The sequence below is a fragment of the Leopardus geoffroyi genome, chromosome B1 (assembly GCF_018350155.1).
Source record: "Leopardus geoffroyi isolate Oge1 chromosome B1, O.geoffroyi_Oge1_pat1.0, whole genome shotgun sequence".
Lineage (NCBI taxonomy): Eukaryota > Metazoa > Chordata > Mammalia > Carnivora > Felidae > Leopardus > Leopardus geoffroyi.
The window spans coordinates 52,338,254-52,365,282 of NC_059327.1; the positions used below are offsets into that span (position 1 = coordinate 52,338,254).

Below are 27,029 nucleotides of genomic sequence, written 5' to 3' on the forward strand. Positions count from 1 at the left end.
GGAAAGAAAGCAGAGCACCCAGCTTCCTAGCTGGGGTAGACCATCCCACCCCCAGGAGTGATCCTCGATCCAGTGAGTCCAGCCTGGACCGCCAGGAGGATATCGAGATGCAGGTGGGCACTGATGGCTCCTGCTGAGGTGGGGGCCTGTCGCTGCCTCTGAGGAGGACAGATTGCCCTGATTGGAAGGGAAGGTACCACCCACCTCAGCTTCTGGGAGCCATCAGAGGAAGGGAAACAATACTCTAAAGGAACTTTAAAGAGACAGGAGCCTAGTGATCCCAGTGGAGATAAAGGATCCAGCTCAGGAAGCCAGATAGTACTCGGAATCTAGAAGGGGCCAGAGAATTCCAGTGGGCAGACTTGAGAGTTTGGGGAGGGGGAGATCCGAGGGTTCGTGTGGAGGTAAAGCAGAATGGGTGCCAAAGATCAACCAGGCATGAGGGGGACAAATGACTTTAGTAAGACAGGATAGTGACCTCAAGTTAGGACTGGAGGAGGAGCCTGAAACCAGTGGGGGAAGAAATTGGGAGAGCTGAGATGAGGATGCCCAAGAATGCCAGCCTGTGCCAAGCTGGTTCTGTCCCTGAGGCTGCGTTTCTACAGCTGGGCACTGGTCTTGCCATCTTGGCTGGGGGACTTCCTCTCTCTGGTCTTCAGGTTCCGACCCTGCCAACGAGGGGGTAGGCTAAGTGGGCTCTGGGCATTCCATCCAGTCAACCCTTTGCTGGGTCTACCGGGCACATAATGCATATCGATCAAATGTGGAATAGCTGCCGGTACTTGAGCGCCAAGAAATGTGCCAGGTGCTTTGTGCAATGAACTCCTTTAATTCCTGCAACAGTCCCGTGTTGTCATCAGGAACCCACCGAGGGCTCCGGGGCCAGAAGGCCAGAGCCCAGATGCAGACTCAGGTCTGTGTGACTCCAAAACCGGTGCTCTTCGCTTTCAATTATTCAGTCTATCAACTGCCCACTGTGTGCAGAGCACTGACCCAGGCCAACAGTAAGGGCAAGAGAAGCCTACCGTCCGTATCGAGGCAGAGGCCAAACCCTGCTGTGAAATTGCAGCTGGCCCAGCCACACACAGCAACTGAGCAGAAATGGGCCGCCAAGCATGGAGGAGCGCAGCATCATGCTCACTTGGCATCTGGGAAACCTCTGCCCGAGGGGGCATCCAGCACAAGCTTGCTGTCCAGAGAATGCCTCTCTTGTCCTGTGGGCTAGGTCAGCACCTGTCAACTTGCCTTTTCCCTTGCTGGCTGAGCATGGCTCCTGTCTACCCAGGAGCTCCAGCCTCCGTGACATCACCTTTCATTTCTCCGTTTCTCCCCACATCTGGCCACCCTTAGGGATCAGTCATCTCCTGAAATTCCTCCTGCCCCATTGTCTCCCTGCCCTGGAACTGTCAGTTGTCCATTGTTACTTATTGTGACATGCGTTAAGCCAGATACATGCTAGGCCCCGAGGACACAGAAATGAGAGTCGCTAAGTCAGACGTGAATAGCCATCCTCCCCACCCCCATCCGTCTGTGAAGGGGCTGTCGCCGAGGTCCTGCCACACGCTTTGAGGACATCAGATGAGGAAGCCACTCATTTATCCAGGGGCCAGAAGAACTATGATAGAGGAGCTGCAGGAGGAGGGGTTTCGCAGGGCCCAATACCACTGCGTGCAGCTCTGGGGCGGGGACTACCGCCCCCTACTGTTAGCATTCCCCAGCGGTAAGCGCCCAGAGGAGAGGGAGGCAGTTTGGGGTTCAGCCCGGGGGAAGTGAGCCAGAGCGCAGACCGCTTTTACGTGGGAGGCTCTGTGCTAATGACTAGTATGCTGACCACGACCTTTAAGAAGGTCAAGTGGCCTCCTGACGCCCGAAGCTGCTGCCCCTCCAGCAAGTTGCACTGCAGGAAGCTTTTCTGTAATTTTCTCTTCGTGTCTGTTTGAGAGCAGCCAACCTCCCAGCGCCCACTGGGACCCCTTGGGGACTCCATGCCTGTTTACAGCATCAGCAAACATCAGACAAGTCATTTACCTCTGACTCTGTGGGTCAGTCCACTTGTGCGTGGCATGAATCTGAACACCAGAGAGGCTCACATGGATTTAGACACGGATGTCCTCAGGCTGCTTGTACGAACCAGTCTCCCCATTGGCTGGACTCAGATGCCAAGGACCTAACGCATGGAGGGTCCGCCAGGGTGGGTGATGGAAGGCGGGAACAATGAACGTGCTCTCACTGCTCTTTCAGTCCCTCGCTTGGTTTTGTGTGTAGGAGGGTCTGGCGGAGCTCTGACGGGGTCTGCCCACCCTGCCTGCCTTCTCAGCCAGCTGAGAAGGGAAGCCACAGAAAGAGCCGGCTGCTTGGAGGCGGGACAGTGCCACGGCCATTTGGAAGAACAGGCAAATTTTGTACAGATTTATCATTTATCTCCTTACCTCACAACTGTAAACTTTATGTAACACCAAAAAAGAAAATTGAAAGCAGCTACAAACCATCAATAATTCTACTCACCTCACATTTTTACCCAAGAGCTACTTGTCTTGGTTCACATGATACGGTTTTTAACGGCCAGAATCACAAGGGACGTGGCAGTTTGGATTCTTGGATTCTTTGGAAACGCGTCTTTTCCGTGGCTGTATGTCTTCACAATGATCGTTTCTATGGCTGCATAATTTCATTTCACTGTGTTAACTCTAATTTCACCATTTCAACTGGACGTTGGCTTGCTTTTTTTTTTTTTTTTTTAACATCATAGAGGGCTTTGATTAAAAACGAAATAACATGTAGTTTGCAAAGCCATGCTGAACCCCATGACACAGCTGAAGGCTATTCTTTCCTAATCCCTCCAAGGACGGACAGACAATTACACAGGGAGCCCAAATGCTCATTTTGAGGGTGGAGTCGGGTGGATTTGGGATTGCATTTTACGTCATGGTGATAGTGGCCTGAGTTCATCCTCTGCCATCAATTCCTTGTTGTCAGCAACCATATTTGCTGGCCAGGGTGACCGATGTGGTCTTTGGCCAGAGAACAGACTTTTCTCTCTATGAAATGAAATGACTCATGAAGAAAGAAAACCCAAGGCTTTGGCCTCATCTGTCCCAAGGTTCTTAATCAGAGGTCTGTGAAGTGCTGTGAGAGTTTTTAGGGGGAAGGGTGCTGAAATTGGGCACAAAATATAATATGTATGTACGAAAGTGTATTTTCTGGGGAAAATCTGTACTTTCACTAGATTCTCAAAGAAGGCTGCGACCCCAAAAATGTTTTATTTATTTAGTTGAGAGAGAGAGAGAATGGGGGAAGGGAAAGGGGCAGACAGAGAGAGAGAATCCCAAGCAACCTCCACCCTCAGTGCAGAGCCTGACACAGGGCTCGATCCCACAATTTTGAGATCATGACCTGAGCTGAAATCAAGAGTTGGGTGCTCAACCAACTGAGCCACCCAGGCATCCCGATGCCAAAAATGCTTTAAAAGACAACTGATCTCTCTCTCTCTCTCCCCCCCCCCTTCTACCCCAACTACTGCTCCTTTTGGGAGTCTGGGATTGAAACGAAAGAACCCTAATGATCTATGTCTATATACAGAGGTCCAGTCATGGTATGGAGAACCTATTATCCCCATTTTAAGGATGAGGAAATTGAGGCTCAGAAATACTTCTAGGGTCAGGGTGCCTGGGTGGTTCAGTCGGTTAAGTGTCTGACCTGGGCTCTGGTCAAGATCTCACAGTTCGTGAGTTTCAGCCCGGCTTTGAGCTCTGTGCTGATAGCTCAGAGCTTGGAGCCTGTTTCAGATTCGGTCTCTGTCTCTGTCTGCCCCTTCCCCACTCGCACTCTGTCTCTCTCTCAAAAATAAATAAACATTAAAAAAAGTTTTTACAAAAAAATAAAATACTTCAAAGTCCTAGAACTAGCATGCAGGGAGCCTTGGTTCTGAACCCAAGTCTGTTTCACTAGCAAGTCTGTATGTGCATACTCATTTTACTAAAGTGTCCTATGGTTAAAAGAATTGTTTCTGTTTTTATTTCTTTAACCAAAGCTAATTGCTAATGCATTTAGAGTGAGAGACTCTGCTATGATTATGGCCATCCATGGTGCTTAACTAAAGGAAATGTTTTGGCATTTTTGAAAGCCTTGCATTTTTCTCCAGGGAGGCAGGCGGGTACAGAAATATTTGTGGCTGGCTAATTGTTCTTTCCTGCTACAAGCATTAACCATAGGAGGTGAGCTGTTGTTTATCAAACTGAAATGTCACTCAAGGCTTAAGGGGCCAAAGAAACTTTGAAATTCAAGAGACCAAAGCCAACGGTGGGAGGTTTCAGCTCGTGATTCCCTGAATGTCACTGGGCCTTTTTGAACAAACGTTTTTATTAACAACAAAGCATTTGGCACCAGTAAGTGAGTTTGGCTTCCTAAATGTGTTGATTTCTTTTCTCTTGGTATTCCTGGGCTACATCTTCTTAAACTCCAGCACATACCTGGATAGGTGTAGATGGGGCATAATTCAACTTCACTCTCCTTGCTTCTTCTGGGAATCTCTGCTAAATGAGCCACTCATTACTACTGCAATGACAGCCCTTAAAGGGGAAAGGCTTCCTTAATGGTTTGTGTGGTGACAGACGGTAGCTCCACCTGTGGTAAGCGAAGGGGACCGTATAGATTTGTCAAATCACTATGTGATACACCTGAAAGTAGTGTAATATGTGTGTCAACTACACCTCAATTAAAAAAAAATGTGAGGGGCGCCTGGGTGGCTCAGTCGGTTAAGCGGCCAACTTTGGCTCAGGGCATGATCTCGCAGTCCGTGAGTTCGAGCCCCGTGTCGGGCTCTGTGCTGACAGCTCAGAGCCTGGAGCCTGTTTCAGATTCTGTGTCTCCCTCTCTCTGACCTTCCCCTGTTCATGTTCTGTCTCTCCCTTCTCAAAAATAAATTTAAAAAAAACGTTAAAAAAAAAATAAAAAAAAAAGGTGAGCGGAAGACTTCCTGAAATATGGAAAATAATTATGGGATAAAAGAAAGGAAATTATAATTTAATTTTGGGCATCTTAGATGTAATACAACATTAAACATTAAATCAATGTGCTTTCTTGGCCCCAAAATATTGGCTAATGATCAATAATCGGTATTTAGAATAATACTGGCTTTAGTATAAATGACACCTTTCTGTCATTGTCCAGGTAAATTAAACTATGTTTTATGGCAATGGAGTACTGGGGGGAGATGGATAAAAAGGCATTTCTTTCTTTCTTTCTTTTTTTTTTTTTTTTGATGTTTATTTATTTTTGAGAGCGGGGGAGGGGCAGAGAGAGAGGAGAGAGAGAATCCCAAGCAGGCTCCGCACCGTCAGCACAGACAGACGCTTAACCGACTGAGCCACGTAAGCTCCCCAAAAGGCATATTCTTATGTCTGGGCTTCTCTGATTAATTAATTCATCCATTTATTCAAAACAAGAGAAAGAATCACTGCATATCTAATATGTTCTAAATCCTGTCAATGGCCCCGAAGATACAAAGGTTAAAAAAAAAAAAATACCCCCTTCCCTTGAGACACTCACAGGAGTGTAAGTTAGGAGACAGGCATTAAATCAAGGGCCTAATATACTGTGGTTGGTGGTGTAAGAAGTTCTGTGGGCACAGGGGAGGGGTGACTGGATACAGAGTGCCAGGAAAGCCTCCCCAGAGCTGCTGATATCTGGACTAAGTCTTAAGATTAGTTCTTCAGGGGCCCCTGGGTGGCTCAGTCGGTTAAGTGTCTGACTTCGGCTCAGGTCATGGTCTCACGGTTTGTGAATTCGAGCCTCGTGTCCGGTTCTGTGCTGACAGCTCGGAGCCTGGAGCCTGCTTGGGATTCTGTCTCCCTCTCTCTCTGCCCCTCCCCTGCTCATGCTCTGTCTCTGTGTCTCTCTCAAAAATAAATAAGTACTTTAAAAAAAAAAAAAAAAAGACTATTGTTCAATCAGACCCAGGGAACGACACCCAAGAAAATCATGTTAGGTGTTCTTTAGCTCTTTTCCAGAACCTATTATCATTTCTTAACGTGGCCTAATCAAGATTGTTAGCATGCAAAAATCCTCACTGAAATCAACCTGATAACATGTCAGTTACCCGACAGAAATGTGGATAGTCTGGAAGACTGATGGTTCTAAACTTTTGGGCTTTTTAACTGTGGTCTCGACAGAGATTTTTTAGATAGTACTTTATAGTTTACAAGTTGCCTTAATGATTTCATTTGATCCTTTAAGGCAATTGGGAAACCTAGTCTTAGCCCCATTTTATAGACAAAGCAACGGAGGCTCAGAGCGATTTAAAAATCTTGTCCCAAATCACACAGGCTTCCAAATAAATAAATATGATTTCTTGATGATTTGGGGTCACCACTATAATATATTGTTGTGCCATGCTATAATAACAATAACTGACATTTATTTAATGCTTACTATGTGGTAAAGCACTATTCTAAGTACTTTACATATTTCATCTTATTTTATATAAAATCATTGAGGAACTTCCCTTCATGAAAGCATTTTTGGCTTTTCAGTCCTTGCCCCATCTTACAGATGAATCCAGATTATTCACTTTCAAGGTTTTCTGGGCAGCATAACATGACTGCCTTTCTAAAAAATTGGTTATTTCTTCAAGGAAGGCTGAAGTGAGTTTCTCTCAACATTTTTTGGCCCTTGATAGAATATTTATTTTCATGTTTTATCATAATTTGCCTCCATACCCTCCGCCTGGATTTGCCCTGGAGTCGAACCCTTCCAGTGCACGTCCGCATCCTGGGTCTGGCTAACACTGCTGATGTCACTCTGTGGCTGGTTCGGGAACCAGGACCCTGGATGTTAAAGCGAGTGTCACAGCAGGTTGGGAGATAGAGATGCCAGAGGCAGGGGAACAGCCTGAGGGTGGCAGAAATAAACACGGAGTGATTCACGGACCGACGTGATGAGAGCAGAGAGGGGATTGAAAAGGGAAGAGAAACCAGAGAACCATTCTGTGGGACCTCGGAGTCACCACCTTGGGCTCCTTTGGGCAATGAGAATGTGGGGGCTAGACCATCTCTGTATTCCATTGTCATTCTAGGGAGCCCTCAGCAGAACCCAGGTTACCCCCTAGACCCCACTGTTCCTCTGCACCTCCAGAAATCTGCAAGGGAATTATGGGCCCACCACATTAGGGCTGGGGGCCACGTGGTGATCATCCTTCCAGAGCCCTCGTCATACAGACGAAGAGGGGGAAGCAAGGAGGTGCGGTGACTGGCCAGAGATACACCATGGGCTACTAAGTTGATACTGAATGACCCAGTGAGGCCCTGAAGGCATTACAAGATGCAAAGTTGCCTTTTGCACACTCAGAAAGAGGTAGGACATGCTTGGAACAAGTTGGGAGCATTTATTAAATGCCAAGTTATTTGAACTTGGTCAGTTGGCTGGCCACATACCCTGTGTTGTATATGGAGGCGTTGCATGAACAAGACTTTGGGTAACCAGAACAAGCCACCACCCAGCCAAGGTGAATTTCAGAGTTTACCAAAGTGGTCATTCCAGCTCGGCCGAAAAACACAATTAAGTAATAGGGCCACGGTCTATCCACGCGGTTCTCCCATCACAGCTCGGTGATGAGAAAGCCCAGTTGTCCCTTTGTGAAGGAGGCATTCATGTCTCAGTTCCGCTCCGAAGTCATAGTCATAAGCCGAACTAAATGTGGGGACAAGTGTGTCTGGGTGCCTTAGGGAAGAGACCTGCAAGGGTGTTTTGAGGGTGTCTGAGGCCCAGCAGGCCCCTTCAGTTCTGCCAAGACTTGAAGAGCAGAGTGAAGGCCCTTTGTGAATGCTGAGCTCTGAGGGGTGGGAGGTGGAGAGGGGAGAAGTGTGTCGGGGGAGAAGTGGGGTGGGAAACAAGCCTGTGCGGAGACACTCCTGGCTGCCCTGCCCCTGTGGGCCTTCTCTGCCCACCCAACCCCCGCGACCTTCCCATCTGCCACCTCTGAGCTAGGGTAACCCCTAGACCGCCGTCTCCTGGCGGCTTTGCTGGTGAATGTGCCTGTGGAGCTGGCCACACATAGGGTTGGGGGAGCCGGGAGGACTTTGAAAATACAGATTCTTGGCCCCACCTCAGACTTTCTGCATCGTGTGAGGAGCGCAGGAATCTGTTACAGTCCCGGATGGTACCTAACACAAGCAGCCAGGGTGCTCTCTCTGCACAGGAATAGGGACCCACTGGCCTCACCTCTGCCCCCTCCTGGCCACCTCCTGTTCCAGGGTCAGTCACACATGGCCTCAACCTTCTTTGGAATCCTCCCACCGCTCCCTGATCAGGTGTCTTTTCTGGGAATCCTTCCCCTGCTTCTCCCATATGGGCCCAGCAGTCCCCACAAACACCCACAGTCCTATGCACACGTCTTCAGGGTTTTGCTGTCTTGCCAGTAGGCAACATGAGGATGGGATTCCTCCCTGGTTGGGCAGTGGAGGTGGCCATAGCAGAGGAATGATGGTGGACAAGCCCTGGTTTGCGGCCCTGCTCGACTCCACATCTGGCTGAGGGATCTCAAGCAAATTTTGCCTCTGTCATCCTCAGTTTTTAATTTGTAAAGTAGGGTAATCGATGCCTGCCTCCTGGATGGGGGGTGGTGGTGAAGATTAAATGGGAGCTAGAACACAGTGCCGAAAGGCCAGGGAGCATGTCTGTGACTTCACTCTATGCCCCCAGGGTCTGGTGGAGTGCCCGGAACAAGTGGGCACCTGGTACCCATTGGTTCTTCCCTTGCTGCTTTTAATTTGGCATATTTCTCACAACATTACTTTCCTCTCCTTTCTTTGTTTGTTGTTGCCCTAATATGTGCACTTTGTTTTCACCTCCCCTCCATTTTCTTTGACTTCATTCTTCTCAGTCAGCCCATTCATGTTCAGGTTCTTGCCTTTTCTAATAGTAGTATATGCATTTAAAATAAAACTTTTCCGGGCTGCCTGGGTCAGTCGGTTCAGCATCCGACTTCAGCTCAGATCATGATCTCATGGTTCATGAGTTCAAGCCCCACATTGGTCTCTGTGTTGACACCTCAGGGCCTGGAGCCTGCTTCAGATTCTGTGTCTCCCTCTCTCTCTGCCCCTCACCTGCTCTCTCTCTCTCTCTCAAAAATACATAAACATTAAAAAAATATAAAATGTAACTTTTCTCAGAAGTACAATTTTAGCCCTTGGCACTCCTTTCTACCTCGTATCCTACATAGTCATGTTGAAAGAGGCAGGGAGCTTGCAGGGGACATCAAGTCCCTGAGCTGCTTCATTTACCTCTGTTTTCTTCAGAGCAGTGGTTTCAAATGGGGAATCATGGACCTTTAGTTATTCATAAAATCAACTTAGTGGATTGTCATGAGCCTTTCAAAAATGACATAAACTGAGTGAAAAGACAGCCTACAGAAGAGGAGAAAGTATTTGCAAATCATATATCTCATAAGGGATTAATATCCAGAATATATAAAGAACTCCTACAATTCAAAACTAAAAAACAAATAACCTGATTAAAAAATGGACAGGGGCACCTGAGTGGCTCAGTTGATTAAGCGTCTGACTTTTGATTTCAGCTCAGGTCACGATCTCACAGTCAGGCTGAGCATGGAGCTCTTGAGATTCTCTCTCCCACTCTCTCTGCTCCTCCCCTGCTTGCTTTCGCTCTCAAAGTAAATAAATAAACATTTTTTTCAAAAATGAGCAAAGGACTTAAATAGACATGTTCCCATAGAAGAAATACAAATGCCCAACAAGCATATGAAAGATGTTCAACATCACTACTTGTTGCGGGAAATGCAAATTAACAGCACAATGAGATATCACCTCCCACTCTTTAGGATGGCTACTAATGAAAGAAAGAAAGAAGAAAGAAAGAAAGAAAGAAAGAAAGAAAGAAAGAAAGAAGAAAGAACGAAAGAAGAAAAGAAGGAAGGAAGGAAGAGAACAAGTTTTGGCAAGGGTGTGGAAAAATTGGAACCCCCATGCGCTGCTGTTGGGAATGCAAACTGGTGTGGCCACTATGGAAAACAGTATGGCAGTTCCTCAAAAACTTAAAAATAGAACCACCTTATGATGCAATAATTCCACTTCTAAGTATATGCCCCTAAGAATTGAAAGCGAGTCTCAAAGAAAATTTGCATATTCATTTTCATAGTGCCATTGTTCACAGTAGCCATGGTTGGATAAACCACATGGGATAAACAATGGACAGATAAATTCTTGCATATCCACGCAATGGAATGTTATTCGGCCTTAAAAGGAAGGAAATTCTGGGGCACCTGGGTGGCTCAGTCGGTTGAGCGTCCGACTTCAGCTCAGGTCAGGATCTCGCGGTCCGTGAGTTCGAGCTCCGCGTCAGGCTCTGGGCTGATGGCTCAGAGCCTGGAGCCTGCTTCCGATTCTGTGTCTCCCTCTCTCTCTGCCCCTCCCCCGTTCATGCTCTGTCTCTCTCTGTCTCAAAAATAAATAAAACGTTAAAAAAAATAAAAAAAAAAAAAAGGAAGGAAATTCAAACACGTGCCACAACCTGAGATGAACCTTGAGAACATTATGCCAAATGAAATGAGCCAGTCACAAAAGGACAAATTCTGAATGATTCCACTTACCTGAGGCATCTGCAATTGTCAAATTCATAAAGACAGATAGTAGAGTGGTGGTTGCTGGAGGCTGATGGAGGGGGAGGGGGAGTTATTCTTTAATGGACATAGAGTTTTTAATTTTGCAAGATGAAAAAGTTCTGGAATTGGTTACACAACAACGTGAATATACTTAACATCATTGAACTGTCACACTTAAAAATTAAGATAGTAAATTTTATGTTCTGTGTATTTTACCACAATGAAAACTTAAAAACAAAAAAATAAGTAGAATAGGGGCACCTGGGTGGCTCAGTAGGTTCAGTGTCTGATTCTTGATTTCGGCTTAGGTCATGATCTCATGGTTCGTGGGTTCAAACCTCGTGTCAGGCTCTGCACTAAGAGTGGGGAACCTCCAAGGGATTCTCTCTCTCTCCTTCTCTCTCTGCCCCTCCCTGCTCCCTACGTACACATGCGTGTACTCTCTGTCTCTCTCAAAATAAATTAATATTTTTAAGTAGAATAGAATATATCCAAGTGCATTGCTTGAAGTAAGGGTAAAAAAAAATCATGAACCTTTGTTTCATGGCGGGGGTGAGGGTGTGTATATGTGTACCTGGGTATGTGCTGTCTTACAGATGTACAGTATTTCTTATTGAGGGTCACTGTGAAAAAGGCGAAGAATTTTGATAAACACTGCAGTGGTCAACCCCAGAGCACACAGCGCAGGGAGGACACCTGCAATCTGCGTAGGGAGACCTCCCTTCCTGGTGTGGTGCGGGCACAGAGCCTTCAGCAGAGTGGCTGCTGGTGACCTATTGTTACTTCCCAGGAGTCTTCCTGATCTCAAGAAACACTTATTGGTGTCTATTGAGAAAGAGATGATCTAGTAGGATTTATACATCCTCCACCTTCTTCCATTTTTCCCAAGAACTAAAGCCTGAAAACTCAACGGATGTGGAAGGGGAAAAGAAATGACAAGTATCTAGCACACTCAGTAACTGTGGACGGAGGGAGGGAAGGAAGGAAGGAAAGGATGGAGGAACGGAGGGGGGGAATCGCAGAAGGAAGGAGATAGATGGGAATAAAGATGGACTGGTCCAGATCTCTCAGGTACGCAGATTTTACGTAAACCCTCTGTAACCTCAGGAAGCTAAGAGGCTCATTGGAAGCCGTCCCGAGGCTTGAACAGGGGTCCGGAAATCTCAGGCTTGGTCTGTAGGAGCAACGAGGAGAAGCACCCCATTCTGCTGGGTGTTCAGGGAGTACCCCCTAGCTCTCCTTTTGGGGAAGGAGAAGTGGCTGAGAACTGCCCTACAGGCATGCCCAAAGGGAAGCATTCTCTCTCTCTAGCAATTATGGAGGGGGACCGATTGAAAGTGAAAGTGTCTGGCGTGTTTAGTAAAGCAGCTACCATTAGCACCGGGTTTATAACTCCCGGAAAGTGCTGTGCACGGAAGATGCCAAGAGCTCCCCCACCCCCACCCCCAGAGTGGCCCAGGTGAAGAGAGTGCAGTTCCACGAGGCAGAGGCAGAGCTGGGACTTCAAGGCCTTCACCGTGATTTAAATCCCTACTCCTCCTGCTACCCCCTGGAAAGTGACAACAGTGGCTCTGGGCCACGAGGAGAAGCGAAAAGGCAATGGCAATGGACCCAGTGAAGGGATGAGATTCCCATCCTCACACATGGGACTCACCCCCCAAGCCCCCCAAGGCTGTTGCAAAGACCACGTTTCATGACACACTCACTTGCCAGCCACATAGAGGACGGAGGCCATGTTAGAAGAGGCGCCATCCATTCAGTGACTCAAAGACATCTGTGTGCTTTTACTACGTGGTGCGGGCACTGCAGTTATACCCAATGAGGTCTAGCCTCACGGGGCTCACCCTCTACTGGGGGAAGACAGAAACTGAACGGATTAGTAAGTGCAAGGTGTCAGGTGGTGATCCGGACTACGGAGTAAAATAAATCAGAGTGAAGTGCCTGGGATGGGAGTAGATGGGGCTTGTGTTATCTTCAGAGGTCAAGGAAGGTCCCTCTGCTACTCAGGTGACATTTGAGCAGAGGCCTGAAGGAGGTGAAGGGGCTGGCAATACCTGGGGAAGAATGTTCCAGGCGGAGGAAGAACAAGAACAAATACCCTAAGGTGGGAGCGTGTTTGCTTGTTGAACGGCCAGTAAGGAAGCCAGTGGGCTGAGAGCAGAGTGGGCAACAGGGAGAGTGGAAGGAGACAAGGAGGGAGAAGAGAAGGGTGTGGCTCCTAACGACTCTGGAGTGTGTGTGTGTGTGTGTGTGTGTGTGTGTATGTCTGTGAGTGGTAAGATATACATAACATTGACCATTTTAAGTGCACAGTTCAGTGACACTAAGCACATTCACACTGTTGTGTGATCCATGACTGCCATGGACCTCCCAGCTTCCAGGCACACGTGGACCTTCCAGACACCTCTAGACTTCGGACGGCCTCCTGCCGTTGCACCTTACACCTTGCTCCTCTGTGCCTCACCTGCTTTTGGAGTCATATTTGAGAGAGAGCTTCTTTTGGGCATGTGGGGGTGAGTGGCACCGTGTGGGGGCAGAAGCTAGCTGCCCAGCTCCTCAAGACCATGCTCCTAGCCCAGCCGAGCGCTTGCAGCCCGAGTTCTGCAGTCTGGGCTCTTGGCCCTGTGACACGGTGGCGTCCTATACCCCGAGAATTGGGCCCTGAGTCAAGGGCCCCTTCTCAGAGCTGAGAGGGGCTTCTGGAAAGCCAGAGAAATACCCTTTCCCTGCGCTGAGAGTAGCCCAGCTCTGTGCCCACAATGGGGGGAGCTCCAGGAAGAGTCATCAGAAAGATGTGGGAGCCAGCATCCTCAGATGGCTGGCTGTCAGTGAGCGCCATGGATGCCAGGCTCTCAAAACTCACTTTACAGAAGAGGAAACTGAGGCCAGGAGAGGGCAAAGGAATGTGCAGGATCCACAGCAGGTCGAAGGTGGGATCAGGCCTAGAACCCGGTTTTCCTGGTTGCCCCCACTGAGCAGCCCTGTGGCTTCACACAGATCTTGGGGGCCCTTCATCCATTAGGTACAGACCAACTTTCAAATTTGGGCTCCAGCTAAGGCTTTAGATGGTGGGTGCTCCCGGCAGAGCTTGGCTTCCCAGATCAAATACCCACTTGCGTGTGTATTTATGCAGCGTGTTCAATTTTCACAAATGGATCTGTCAAATCCCTGCTGGATGCTGGTTTCTGAATTCTGAATGCAGAGGCCCCGCAGCAGGGGGCTGGGAGTGCAGCGGAAGGTTTTAATTCTTCTGGAGGATTGAGGGGTATCTCTTTCCTCTCCCCGCCCCTCCACAAGTGAAGGTCAGCCCCACCTTGTCATTAGCACCTCACGCTTTCTATGCATTTCCTCCATTTCCACTGACAATACCCTGTCCCATCACTTCTCACTGGGCCTCCTGCCAAGGTCTCCTGCCTAGCGACCCTGCTTCCGGCTCACGCCCCACAGCCTCATCCACACAACAGCCACAGTGATCTTTCTAAAAGGTAAGTCAGCCTTGCTTACAATAGTTAAATGGGGCATTTCAAAAGAAAGCCCAACTCTTCGCCTGCCTCCCTCCTTTGCCTTCACCTCCCCTGGCCTTCCTGACCTTGCAAGAGCTGCCACCTCAGTTTAAGGCCACCACCCCTGGGAGAGGTCTTTCCTGATCCTCTGAATAACCCCATGCCTCTGCGGTGATTCTATCACACTGTCCTCTACTCTCTGCACAGCGCTTACCTCTTTTGGAAAGTGATTGGCCATTTACTTTTGCTTATTTGCTCTACTGGCCATCAGTCAACTAGAAAGCGAGCTCTGGAGCAGGAGCAGGAACCTGGTCTGTCTTGTTCTCACTCGTGTCTGATGCTCACCCCAGAGTGCCCTGGGGTCTGTGCTCAAAAGTATTTGCTGGGGCGGGGGTGGGGGAGAATGAGGTGCTCTTGGGGAGGAATGAGATAATTCTAGCCTGCGCTGGGTGCCAGAGGACCATGCTCATTCTCACACGCGGCTGCTGGGAGTCCACAGTCTTTCTGGAAAGCAATTTGATAGTTTGGATCAGGAATCCTGAAACAGTTCCATACAGTATTTGTCCCAACCAGTTTTCCTTCTGAGAGCCAAAACCAGGGTTGGGGGCGGGAATCTGAAATGTAGGCAGCAATTTTATACACAAATATTAGATAAAGCTCTATGTGTGTGTGTGTGTGTGTGTGTGTGTGTGTACATGTGTGCACACACATACAGGAAGAGGAAAATTTTAAATTGTGTTTATTGTAAGTTTGAATGATATGAACAAAAGCCTATGATGTAGTGTTCGGTGATAAGAGGAAGACAAAAGTGTACATACAGCCCGATAAGAACTAATATGTATTTAGAGGCTATTTGTACCAGACGTCATGCCAAGGACTTTACTTATATTTTTCTGCTTCTCTCAACAATGCTTGTGAGGCAGTTATTATTATTTAACTGGCTGGGAAAGTGAGATTTCAAAAGATCAGGGATATTGATGAGTGTGGTGTAGTTTATAAATCATAAAGTCAGGATTTAAGTCCATTTCAAAAATTCCACATTCAACCATGGTCCCTACTGATGTCAGCTTTGGAAAAGCTCCCTCCCCCATACCCCAAAAAAGACTAAGAAGAAACACGCCAAAATATTCACAGAGGTTGCCTCTGAGTGTTGGGATTATAGGAAATGATCTTCTTTGTAACTACTTACATTTAAATTTTTTTCTATCATGAGTACATGTTATTTTTATACAAAGTTTTGAGTTTTATTTTAAAATAAATTGTCACACACATATCTATAGGTAAATTCGGTTTATCAATACAGAAGCAAAAGTATTTTTTAAAATCAATTTGAGTCAAATATGATATTTGATATATTGTGACTAAGTAGAATTCATCCCATCGTGAAAGGAGAATTCAACATTAAGAAAAGTATTAGTGTAATTTGTCACACCAGCAAGTCAAAATAGAAAGGTAATTGTTGACAACTGTCCTGGTAGGTATTTTAAGAGACATTCAACAGAATTCAGTGACATTCTTGTAAAAGCTTCTTGTAACCCAGCGAAAAGGAAAACTTTCCAGATTATCTACTGAAAGCCAACAGACAAATTCAAGATAAATGAGATGTGCCTAACACTGATATTATTTAACTTTGTTTTGGAAATTTAGCCTGTGTAACATAACAAGAAAAAGCAGTAAAACTACATATATAAGGAAAAGACGTAACAGATGATATCTCTTCTTCCTGAGAAATCTAAGACAAGTAACTCAAAAACTATCAGAACTAATAAAAATAACTCAAATATACAAAAACCAATAGGTTTCTTTTTCTAATATTAACATTAGCAAACCAATTTTTTTAAAATAAAACATGGACTTAAATGTAATACCAACAAAAACTAGCACAGTCATTTTTAAGTTGTCAAAATTATTCTTTTTTAAAAATTTTCTTTAATGTTTATTTATTTTGAGGGAGAGAGTGACAGAGTGTAAGGGAGGGAAGGGCAGAGAGACAGGGAGACACAGAATCCGAAGCAGGCTCCAGGCTCCGAGCTATCAGCCCAGAGCCCGTTGCGGGGCTCAAACTAACCAACCATGAGATCATGACCTGAGCCGAAGTCAGACGCTTAAACAACTGAGCCACCCAGGCATCCCAACTTGTCAAAATTATTCTTAAATTATATTAGAAAAATGAGCAAGAAAGAATAATAAAGTCTTTTTTTTAGAAGTCTTCTTTTAAATTTATTTATTTATTTAGAAAGAGAGAGAGGGAGGGAGAGAGAGAATCCCAAGCAGGCTCCATACTGTCAGCGCAGAGCCCTATGTAGGGCTTGATCCCACGAACTATAAAATCATGACCTGAGCCAAAATCAAGAGTGAGATGCTTCACCAACTGAACCACCCAGGCACCCCAATAAAGAAAGCCTTAAAGGAAGAAATTGAACTGTATTATAAACTGGAGTAATTAATATTTAGGAACAGAGTCCAGAAATAGGCCCATGAATATGTGGAAATTTAATATGTGATAAGGGAAGCCTTTCAAATCATTGAGAAAGATGGATTAAAAAAAAATTATTATATAATACTTGATTTGTCAACAAAAAATTTCTCTTTATTCTTGAGATATTCTATACATTTTTTAAAAAGTTTTAATTCTTGCTTTTGATATTTAATTCTTCCATCAGTTTGGATAGGACAGTTGAGAGTGATTATAAAGTAAGGATACAGTTTCATGTTTTTCTACATAGAAAACCAGTTGTCCCAGCATCATTCATTGAATGGCTCATTATTTTCCTGGTGATCTTCCATGTCTCTTCTGGAATGTACTATTGCCCATGTGGGTGAGGGTCTAGTTTCCCTGTTTTACCTGTGTATCTCCACTCTTAATTGCTACAGTTTTTAATAACTGTTGGTATCTCATAGGGGTCTCCTATCTTATTCTTTTTCCTCAGGAATATATTTTCCATTCTTGGGCCTTTGCTCTTGGGTAAAATTTTAGAACCAATTTATAAAGTTCCTCAAAAACAACAGGTGGAATATTGGTTGAAAATAAATTCAATTTTTGAGTGATTTGGGGAGAATGTACATCTTTAAGATAGGAGTCTTCCTAATCTTGATCAACGTATATCTCCCCTTTTCCTTAGGATACTTCTTTAATGTATTTCAATTAAATTTATATCATCATGTAAACTTGCACATTTTTGTTACATATATTTCTAAGCAATTCTATTTTTAGTTGGTATTAGAAATGAGATCTTTTTTTTTTTTTTTTAAATTGCACTTTCCTAAATGGTCAAAGGATATGAAGGTCATACACAGAGGGAAAACCCATATAATCAAAAAACATCTCAAAAGTAATTAGGGAAAAAGAAATTAAAACAAAAAAAAAATTCCATTTATTACCCATCCAATTAGTTAAAAGTAAAAAAAAAAACCCTGGTCTGATAACACCAGGTTTGGTGGGAATATGGAGGAAATGAGAATTGTTAGGTATTGCTGGTGGGAGCATAAATTGGTACTTTGGAGACCATTTTGGGAATTCACAGTAGCGCTGAAAGAGCTCGCCCTACTGCCCTTAAGTCTACAAAGTAAATTAAAGCCACATTGGTGAGCAAAACTCTCATAGATGTGCACAAGAGGACATGCTCATCACGCGGCAATTTGTAAAAAATGAATGAATGGATAAATAAAATGAGGTTTATCCACTTACTGGAATCAAATCACACAAAAATAGAAGAACCAGAGATCTATGTAGTAAGATGAGCAAATCTTAAAAACACCGTTTTTTTTAAAGCAAGTTGCAAAAAGGTTACATGCATTATGAAGCCATTTTTGCAAAACCATACTGAGCAAGAGTATATATATATATTGTTTGTGGCTGTTTATACAGATGTCACTAATGTACAAACCCGTACATGGTAATAGCACTCACTAACTTCAAGGTAATGATTACTTTTGGATACAAAGGGGAGAAAATAACGATCAAGCCTTAGTTCTGTCTGTGACATAAAGACACAGGAACACAGATCCCCCTGAGATCAGGAACGTGACAGGGATGTCCACTCTGACCACTGTTGTTTAATATAGTATTGGAAGTCCTAGCCTCAGCAGTCAGAAAACAAAATGAAATCAAAGGCATCAAAATTGGCAAAGATGAAGTCAAACTTTCACTTTTCACAGATGACATGATACTCTATGTGGAAAACCTGACAGACTCCACCAAAAGTCTGCTAGAACTGATACATGAATTCAGCAAAGTTGCAGGGCACAAAATTAATGTACAGAAACCAGTTGCATTTTTATACACCAATAATGAAGCAACAGAAAGAGAAATAAAGAAACTGATCCCATTCACAATTGCACCAAGAACCATAAAATGCCTAGGAATAAACCTAACCAAAGATGTAAAAGATCTGTATGCTGAAAACTATAGAAAGTTTATGAAGGAAATTGAAGAAGATACAATGAAATGGAAAAACATTCCATGCTCATGGATTGGAAGAATAAATATTGTTAAAATGTCAATACTACCCAAAGCAATCTACACATTCAATGCAATACCAATCAAAATTGCACCAGCATTTTTCTCAAAGCTAGAACAAACAATCCTAAAATTTGTATGGAACCACAAAAGACCCCGAATAGCCAAAGTAACATTGAAGAAGAAGACCCAAATGGGAGACATCACAATCCCAGACTTTAGCCTCTACTACAAAGCTGTAATCATCAAGAAAGCATGGTATTGGCACAAAAACAGACACATAGACCAATGGAATAGAATAGAAACCCCAGAACTAGACCCACAAAAGTATGGCCAACTAATCTTTGACAAAGCAGGAAAGAACATCCAATGGAAAAAAGACAATCTCTTTAACAAATGGTGCTGGGAGAACTGGACAGCAACATACAGAAGAATGAAACTAGACCACTTTCTTACACCATACACAAAAATAAACTACTCAAAATGGATGAAGGACCCGAATGTGAGACAGGAAACCCTCAAAACCCTAGAGGAGAAAACAGGAAAAAACTTTTTTGACCTCAGCCACAGCAATTTCTTACTCAACACATCTCCAAAGGCAAGGGAATTAAAAGCAAAAATGAACTATTAGGACTTCATGAAGATAAAAAGCTTCTGCACTGCAAAGGAAACAATCAACAAAACTAAAAGGCAACCGATGGAATGGGAAAAGATAGTTGCAAATGACATATCAGATAAATGGCTAGTATCTAAAATCTATAAAGAACTCAACAAACTCCACACCCGAAAAACAAATAATCCAGTGAAGAAATGGGCAGAAGACATGAATAGACACTTTTTCAAAGAAGACATCTAGATGACCAACAGTCACATGAAAAGATACTCAATGTCACTCCTCATCAGGGAAATACAAATCAAAACTACAATGAGATATCACCTCACACCGGTCAGAGTGGCTAAAATGAACAAATCAGGAGATTATAGATGCTGGCGAGGATGTGGAGAAATGGGAACCCTCTTGCACTGCTGGTGGGAATGCAAACTGGTGCGGCTGCCCTGGAAAACAGTGTGGAGGTCCCTCAAAAAATTAAAAATAAAAATACCCTATGACCCAGCAATAGCACTGCTAGGGATTTACCCAAGGGATACAGGAGTGCTGATGCTAGGGGCACATGTACCCCAATGTTTATAGCAGCACTTTCAACAATAGCCAAATTATGGAAAGAGCCTACATATCCATCATCTGACAAATGAATAAAGAAGATGTGGTTTATATATACAATGGAATACTACTTGGCAATGAGAAACCATGAAATCTGGCCATTTGCAGCAATGTGGATGGAACTAGAGGGTATTATGCTAAGTGAAATAAGTCAGGCAGAGAGAGACAGATACCATATGTTTTCATTCATATGGGGATCTTGAGAAACTTAACAGAAGACCATGGGGGAGGGGAACGGGGGGGAGGGAGTTACAGAGAGGGAGGGAGGCAAACCACAAGAAACTCTTAAGGACTGAGAACAAACTAAGTGTTGATGGGGAGCGGGGGAGAGGGGAAAGTGGGTGATGGGCATTGAGGAGGGCACTTGTTGGGATGAGCACTGGGTGTTGTATGGAAACCAATTTGGCAATAAATTATGTTTTTAAAAAAAAAGAGGGGAAGAAGAAAAAGGGAATTGAAGTAAATGTACAAAATATAAATATCTGTTTGACATTAGTGCTGTTACATTAGCTTCTGTTCTTTTCATACATATAAAATATTCATAATTAATAGTGAAAAAATTTTAGACTGCTTGTATATTCCTGTCATATTGGGATGGGGAAGATATTCCTAAGTGTGGACAGCAGAGGCAAAACTTGGTAAGAAAGATTAATAAATTGACATAAGATGATAATCTTTTGTGAACAACAAGTCCCATAAAATTAAGAAGCGAAAGATACGTTGAGAAAAATATTTACAATATATGTGACAAATTAATGTAGGAATTAAATATATTTATTGTCTAAAGAGGCCCTGTACATCATCAAGAAAATGATAAACACCGCAATGTAAAAATGAGTCAAGGATACGGACAGCCAGTTCATCACCTGAGAAATACAAGTGGTTGACAAATACAGCATAAATATTATTAGAAAATGAAATTACAACTATGTTACCATTTTAGTTGAGCAGATTGACAAAGATTTCTTGAGAACTTGATAAAAGCCATTGACGAAGGGCCAGATAAATGAGGGCTTCTTTCCTCACTGTGAGAATGTAAATCAGCATTACTTTTGTAGAAATCAACCCACCATCAGAGACGAAGATCCTTATGTATGTGCATCTTCTTTGACTTAGTAATTCCACTTATAGAAATACAGCTTTAAAAATGTTAGACCAACAACTAAATATATATTTTATAAGGATGTTTATTACAGGTTTATTTGTAATAGTTGAAGGGTGCAAATAACTTATTTGACCAATAGTGGTTAAATAAATTAATGTTGAGTCTATACAGTGGCATACAGTTAATAATATTGGCTTGAAAATTGTATTTATTTATATATAGTTTACTATACTGCTTACTGAAATTTGGCCCCGTTTTTTAAAAAGTGTATATGCATCTGTAAAAACTCTGGAAATTCATCACCAAAGCGTTCATAGTGGTTCTCTACACGTGGTAGGATTACAGATGATTTTTATTTTGTTCTTTGCATGGATCTGAATTTTTCTGACTTTCAACATGCATGTATTACTTGCTTATGAAAAACTAGGTTAAAAAGTAAAATACAGAGGCACCTGGGTGGTTCAGTTGGTTGAGCATCCAACTCTTGATTTCGGCTCAAGTAATGATCCCAGGGTCATGGGATCAAGCCTTGCATCAGGCTTCGTGCTTAGCATGGAGCCTGTTTAGGATTCCCTCTCCATCTCTCTCTCTGCCCCTTTCTCCTGCTCATTCGTGCTCTCTCTCTCCCAAATAAAATAAATAAACAAAAACTTTTAAAAAAAGTAAAAGACAACTTCTTAAAAAGAAATTAACTTTGTGAGTATAAACAGAATAATAACCTTTATCAGAGAAAGTACAGGGAAGGACATACTCACATCCTGTGATATGAAATACCTGAAGGCTGATTTGTCAAAATCTGTCAGAAAACTAACATGTTATGGTCTTGGGCTTACCAATTCCACTTTTAGGACTTTTAACCTCAACCCGGATTAATAGAGGACATGAGCAAAGGGCATCCTTGCAGCTCTATTTCTGATACTAAAAAGATGGAAACAGCTTGCGCGTTTCCAAAAGGAATGGTACAAGAAGTATGAGTGCCACTTTCCAATAAGACGCCTTGCAGCCTTGCCTGCTAGGTTACAGGAAAAATGGGTCCTGACATGAACAGATGGCCACGATACACTCTTTTAAAAGCAGGTCACAAAACAGGATGTAGATAATGATCCCAGCTTTGCTTTTTTAAAAAAAACTGGCGATGGAAAATTACATACCAGAATGCTGATAGTGGTGATCTCTGGATGATGGTGTTGTAGGCAATTTTTACCTTCCTCTCTGCCTTCTGGATTTCCTGTAACAAAAGCAAATTATTTGTGTAGAGAGGAAAGCATATTTAACGTGATTCTTAGGAGGAGGCTGTGTCCTCCAAGCAGAGGTGGAACACATAAAGGATAGAATTCTGTCCCCTCGTTCATCCTTTCTGACGTCACTCAAGGACACACGTCCCCATGTATTTTTAGGTAATTGGCTAGTTTCTTTGTTTCTTAACTTCACATTTTAAGATGATATTTAATGGTATCACGTTTTTGAGTGTATTTAATACATACGTGTGTGTAACATGTATCCTGTGTTAAGTGTGTTTAAGCCAAACCCCACTGAGGTATGTAAAGCAAAAACATAAAGTCCTCCAGTCCTTTGGCTTGTGAATTTCATTCTCAAGAAGTGGCTCTGGTAGCAGTTTCATTTATACAAAGGGATTCCAGACATTTTCATTTGCAAATAGATTTATACACCTCCCTGCCAACCCCCGCCCCCCACCACGCCTCGTTTTTCTTTTATACAAGGATCATACCATACAAAACATCCTGCAATCCTAGTCTTTCACTTCACAGTAACGTATTCTGGACATTTGCCTTGGCTCATTAGATCTCTTCTTCTTTTACTAATTTATCTACCCACTCATTTACTGAGTTAGATTTTATTATTATATAAGTTATCCATGAGAATTGTTTTTCAAAATGGGAACAGCCCCAAAAGGTCTCAATTGAAGAGTAGAAGTTTGCCTCCCCTGCCATCACCACAAAAATCAGCAACGAGGATAGTTCTTATGGCTGGGGCGCCTGGGTGGCTCAGTCAGTTCAGCGTCGGACTTTGGCTCAGGTCATGATCTCACGGTTGGTGAGTTTGAGCCCCGGACCGGCTCTGTGCTGACATCTCAGAGCCTGGAGCCTGTTTTCAGATTCTGTGTCTCCCTCTCTCCCTGCCCCTCCCTTGTTTGTCCTCTGTCCCCCTCTGTCTCGAGAGTAAACAAACATTAAAAAAAAAGGAGAGAGAATAGTTTTTGTGGCTGAATCTCTTTTTTCATTACCTTTACAACTTTAAAGAATACTAACACTTTTAAATATATCTCTGGGCTAATTATATCGATTTCCACCATGAAAGATGCAGAGGGCACTTCCTTTACCTTCCTTCTGCCTGTATCCTCTCCTCTCCTACCCCTAAGCTTTTATCAGTTATGTTTCATCCTTCTCATGATTGACTTTATGATTTAAACTAATATATTTAAGTCTTTATACCTTGATTCATCAACTTTAAACTGTATCTACTGACCCCTCCCTCCCAACACATACACGTCCTCCTTTCAACTTCACATCCTACTTTTTGTTCTGTTCCTATTTTTACATAGGTTCCCAATGTGTATATTCTATTCTGTGCCTTTATCAACTTTATAGTACCTTATTGAGGTTAATACTCAAAATTTTAAAAATTGAAAACCAGGCATTATAACAATTTGATTATGTGAATCATTTCTGTAGAATCAAGCCCAATAATTGGAAACACAGAGAAGGACCTATGACACCCTGTTATTAAAATTTGTCATTTGAGGAGGAATTTTCCAAATATCAAGGTTTAATGAAGCCTCTTTTGTTTTCCTTTATGTATCTGGAGTCACACTCGGCTGCCGCTATTTCTTATATCTCACACACCATCCTCTGTCTTCGAAACTTTTTTCCCCCATTTTTTCTAGAGTCATCTATTTCATATCATAGTGTCATTGGTTTTCCCCTGTGTATGTGTGGGCTTGTACATGTATGCGAGGGGAGATTTCATTGTTATCAAGGCTTCATTTAAGATGCCTGGACAGGAGTAAGTCTTTTCTGCCATGCTATGAACTCACTCCCCCCCCCCAACCCAGAATACGCAATGCTCAACACCCTTCAATAGATTCTAAATGCTCTTTTTTAAAAAAGTCAGCTTTAATAAGGTCTAGATCATGTTTCATAAAATTCACCCATTTTAAGTGTACAATTATGAGTTTTACAAATATATTCACTTGGATCAACACCACAATCAAATGTGAAATATTTCCATCGCCCCTCCCAGTTTCCTTAAGCCTCTTTTGGTTCAATCCCCTTACCCCATCCCTTTGCCCCTGGGAACCACTGATCTGCTTCCTGTTACTATAGTTTTGCCTTATACAGAGTTTCATCTATATGGAGTCATACAATGTGTTTTCTTTTACGTTTGATTTCTTTCTCTTAGCACAATGCTCTTGAGATTCACCTATGTTGTTATAGTATCAGTAGTCTGTTACAGCCACAATTTTAAAAATATTTGGAGAGAGAGAAAATCGGGGAGAGGGGCAGGGAGAGAGAGAGAGAGAGAGAGAGAGAGAGAGAGAGAGAGAGAATCTCAAGCAGACTCCACGCTCAGTTTGAAACCTGACTGGGGGCTTGATCCTATGACCCTGGGATCATGACCTGATCCAAAACCAAGAGTCCCACACTCAACCGATTGAGCCACCCAGGTGCCCCCAGACACAATTTTTTAAATTCATTCATCAATTTCACTTGGGAGCTAATATGAGTAAAACTCATAAACAGAAGCATACAAGTCTCTCTGTGGTCATATGGTTTCATTTTTCTTTGATAAATACCAGAAATGAAATATCTAGGTCACAGCATGAGTTCTGAACCTGTTATCTAAAGTTTCTGTTCCATTTTACCTTTGCATCAACATTGTAAGAGAATGGCGGTTTCTTCGCAGCCTTGCCAGCACTTGGTATGATCAATCTTCAATTCTAGCCATTCAAGTGGTGTGTTGGGATATCTCATTGTGATTTTAAAAGTCCTTTTGCTAAAAATCGATACCCTTGAGCATCTTTTCATGTGCTTGTTTGCCACTCATGTATCTGCTTTGCTCAAGTATTTGTTCAAATTGAATTTTTGTCTTCTTTTATGAAGTTATAAAATGTATTTATATATTCTTATATCAGATATATGTTTTTCAAATATTTTTTTTCCCTATCTGGGGTTTCCATAGCAGTGTCTTTTAAAGGGCTGACATTTTTAGGACTCCTGGGTGGCTCAATTGGTTAAGCCTCCGACTTCAACTCAGGTCATGATCTCATGGTTTGTGAGTTCTAGCCACACATCGGGCTCTGTGCTGACAGCTCAGAGCCTGGAAACTGCTTCAGATTCCATGTCTCCCTCTCTCTCTGCTCCTCTGCCACTCACACTCTGTCTCTCTGTCTCTCTCTCAAAAATAAATAAACGTTAAAATAAATAAATAAAATAAATAAAGGGCCAACATTTTCCATTTTGAAAAAGTCTATCGATATTTCTTTTATAGTGCATGGTTTTATATTCTAAAAGATTTTTTTACCTAAGCTAAAATCAAAAAGATTTTCTGGTATATTTTTTTCTAGAAATATAATGTATATATTTTTTAGCACCTTTTAAGATTTTCTTTTCCTTTATGACTGGGTTTCAGCAATTTGATTATGATATAACTTAATATAGTTTTCTGCATACATGAGGTTGATTGACTTTTTTGAATCTTTAGGTTTATAGTTTTCAACACATTTGGAATTTCCACCTTTCATTTCTTCAAATATTTCTTTTTCGCTTCCAGCCTCTTTCTGATAGTCCAATTACATGGGTTTTTTTTGGCCACGTAATACTGTCTCACAGCTCACCAGTGCTGTTCCTTTTTCCCAGTATTGTTTTCTTCCTCTGTGCTTCGCGGTGGATAATTTCTACTACCATACAAGCTCACTGACATTTCTTCTATGGGTCTAATGTGCTATTAATCCCCTCTAGAGGTGATTTTTGGTCTGTTTGTTTTACAGATCGTATTTTTAAAGGTCGATTTAGGTCTTTAGGTCTTTCTTTTCTCTTCTCATTATAATTCATTATTTTCAGTTATATTCTTGAGCCTATTTATATAATTTGTAATGACTGTCTTAAGGTTCTCGTCTACTAATTATACAGTCTGTAATTTCTAGTTCTGTTCCTGTTGATTCATGTTCCTGCTGGTTACACGTTATGTTTTTCTGGGGTTTTTTTTGGCATGACTAGTAATTTTTCTTCTCTTTTTTAAAAATTGTATAATTAACCTACCGTGTTATATTAGTTTCAGGTGTACACTATAGTGATACAACAATTCTATACATTACTCTGTGCTCATCAAGATAAGTGTACTCTTAATCCCCATCACCTATTTCACCCATCCCCCACTCACCTCCCCTCTGGTAACCATCAGTTTGTTCTCTGTATTTAAGAGTCTGATTTGTTTGTTTGTTTGTTTCTCTTTTCCTTTGTTTCTAAAATTCCACATATGATGGACATCACATGATATTTGTCTTTCCCTGATTGACTTATTTCACTTAGCATTATGCCCTCTACGTCCATCCATGTTGTTGCAAATGGCATGCCTACTAATTTTTATTGGATGCCAGGCACTGAATTTTATGAGTGTTGAATATTGGTGTTTCTTTAAAGAGTATTAGGCTTTATTATGGCACACTATTAAGTCTTTTGTGGACCAATTTGATCATTCCAAGGCTTGATTTTAAGCTCTTTTAGGGCCTGTTCAGAGCCTTTATTTTACAGCCAATTTAGCACCACTATTAATGCAAGACCTTTCAAATGACTTTATCCAATGCTGTATGTACTGTAAAGTCTCTCTACTCGGGATGGTGGGAAGTTGAACTATTTCCAGCCCTGTGTAAACTCTGAGAATTGATAAGACTACTATTTGCTAGTGGTTCTTTCTGATGGTTGCATGCATGCATAAATTGATATTCAAGAGAAGGTCAAAGAGTGCACCCCTCTGTGATCTGTGGCTTGTGTGCTCTCTTTGTGAGCAGCTCTTTTTCCCCCTTCTGCCGGCGAATTCTAGACAACGTGGCCTCTTCACACTCTGATCTCTGTTCCCTCAACTCAGTGAAACCCCTGGGTTCCTCA

General features: G+C 42.9%; 1 protein-coding gene across 2 annotated transcripts in view; it reads left to right on the forward strand.

The window, feature by feature from the left end:
* Positions 1-27,029, forward strand: part of BLK (BLK proto-oncogene, Src family tyrosine kinase) — a 79,817-nt gene that overhangs the window by 12,993 nt on the left and 39,795 nt on the right. Inside the window, exon 1 of one of the 2 annotated variants that reach the window (XM_045462409.1) lies at positions 13,792-14,100. The exons of the other annotated variant lie outside the window; for it this stretch is intronic. The gene's annotated coding sequence lies outside the window, so the exon portion shown is untranslated. Of the gene's footprint in view, positions 1-13,791; positions 14,101-27,029 lie in introns of those variants that run through there. 2 annotated transcript variants of the gene reach the window in all.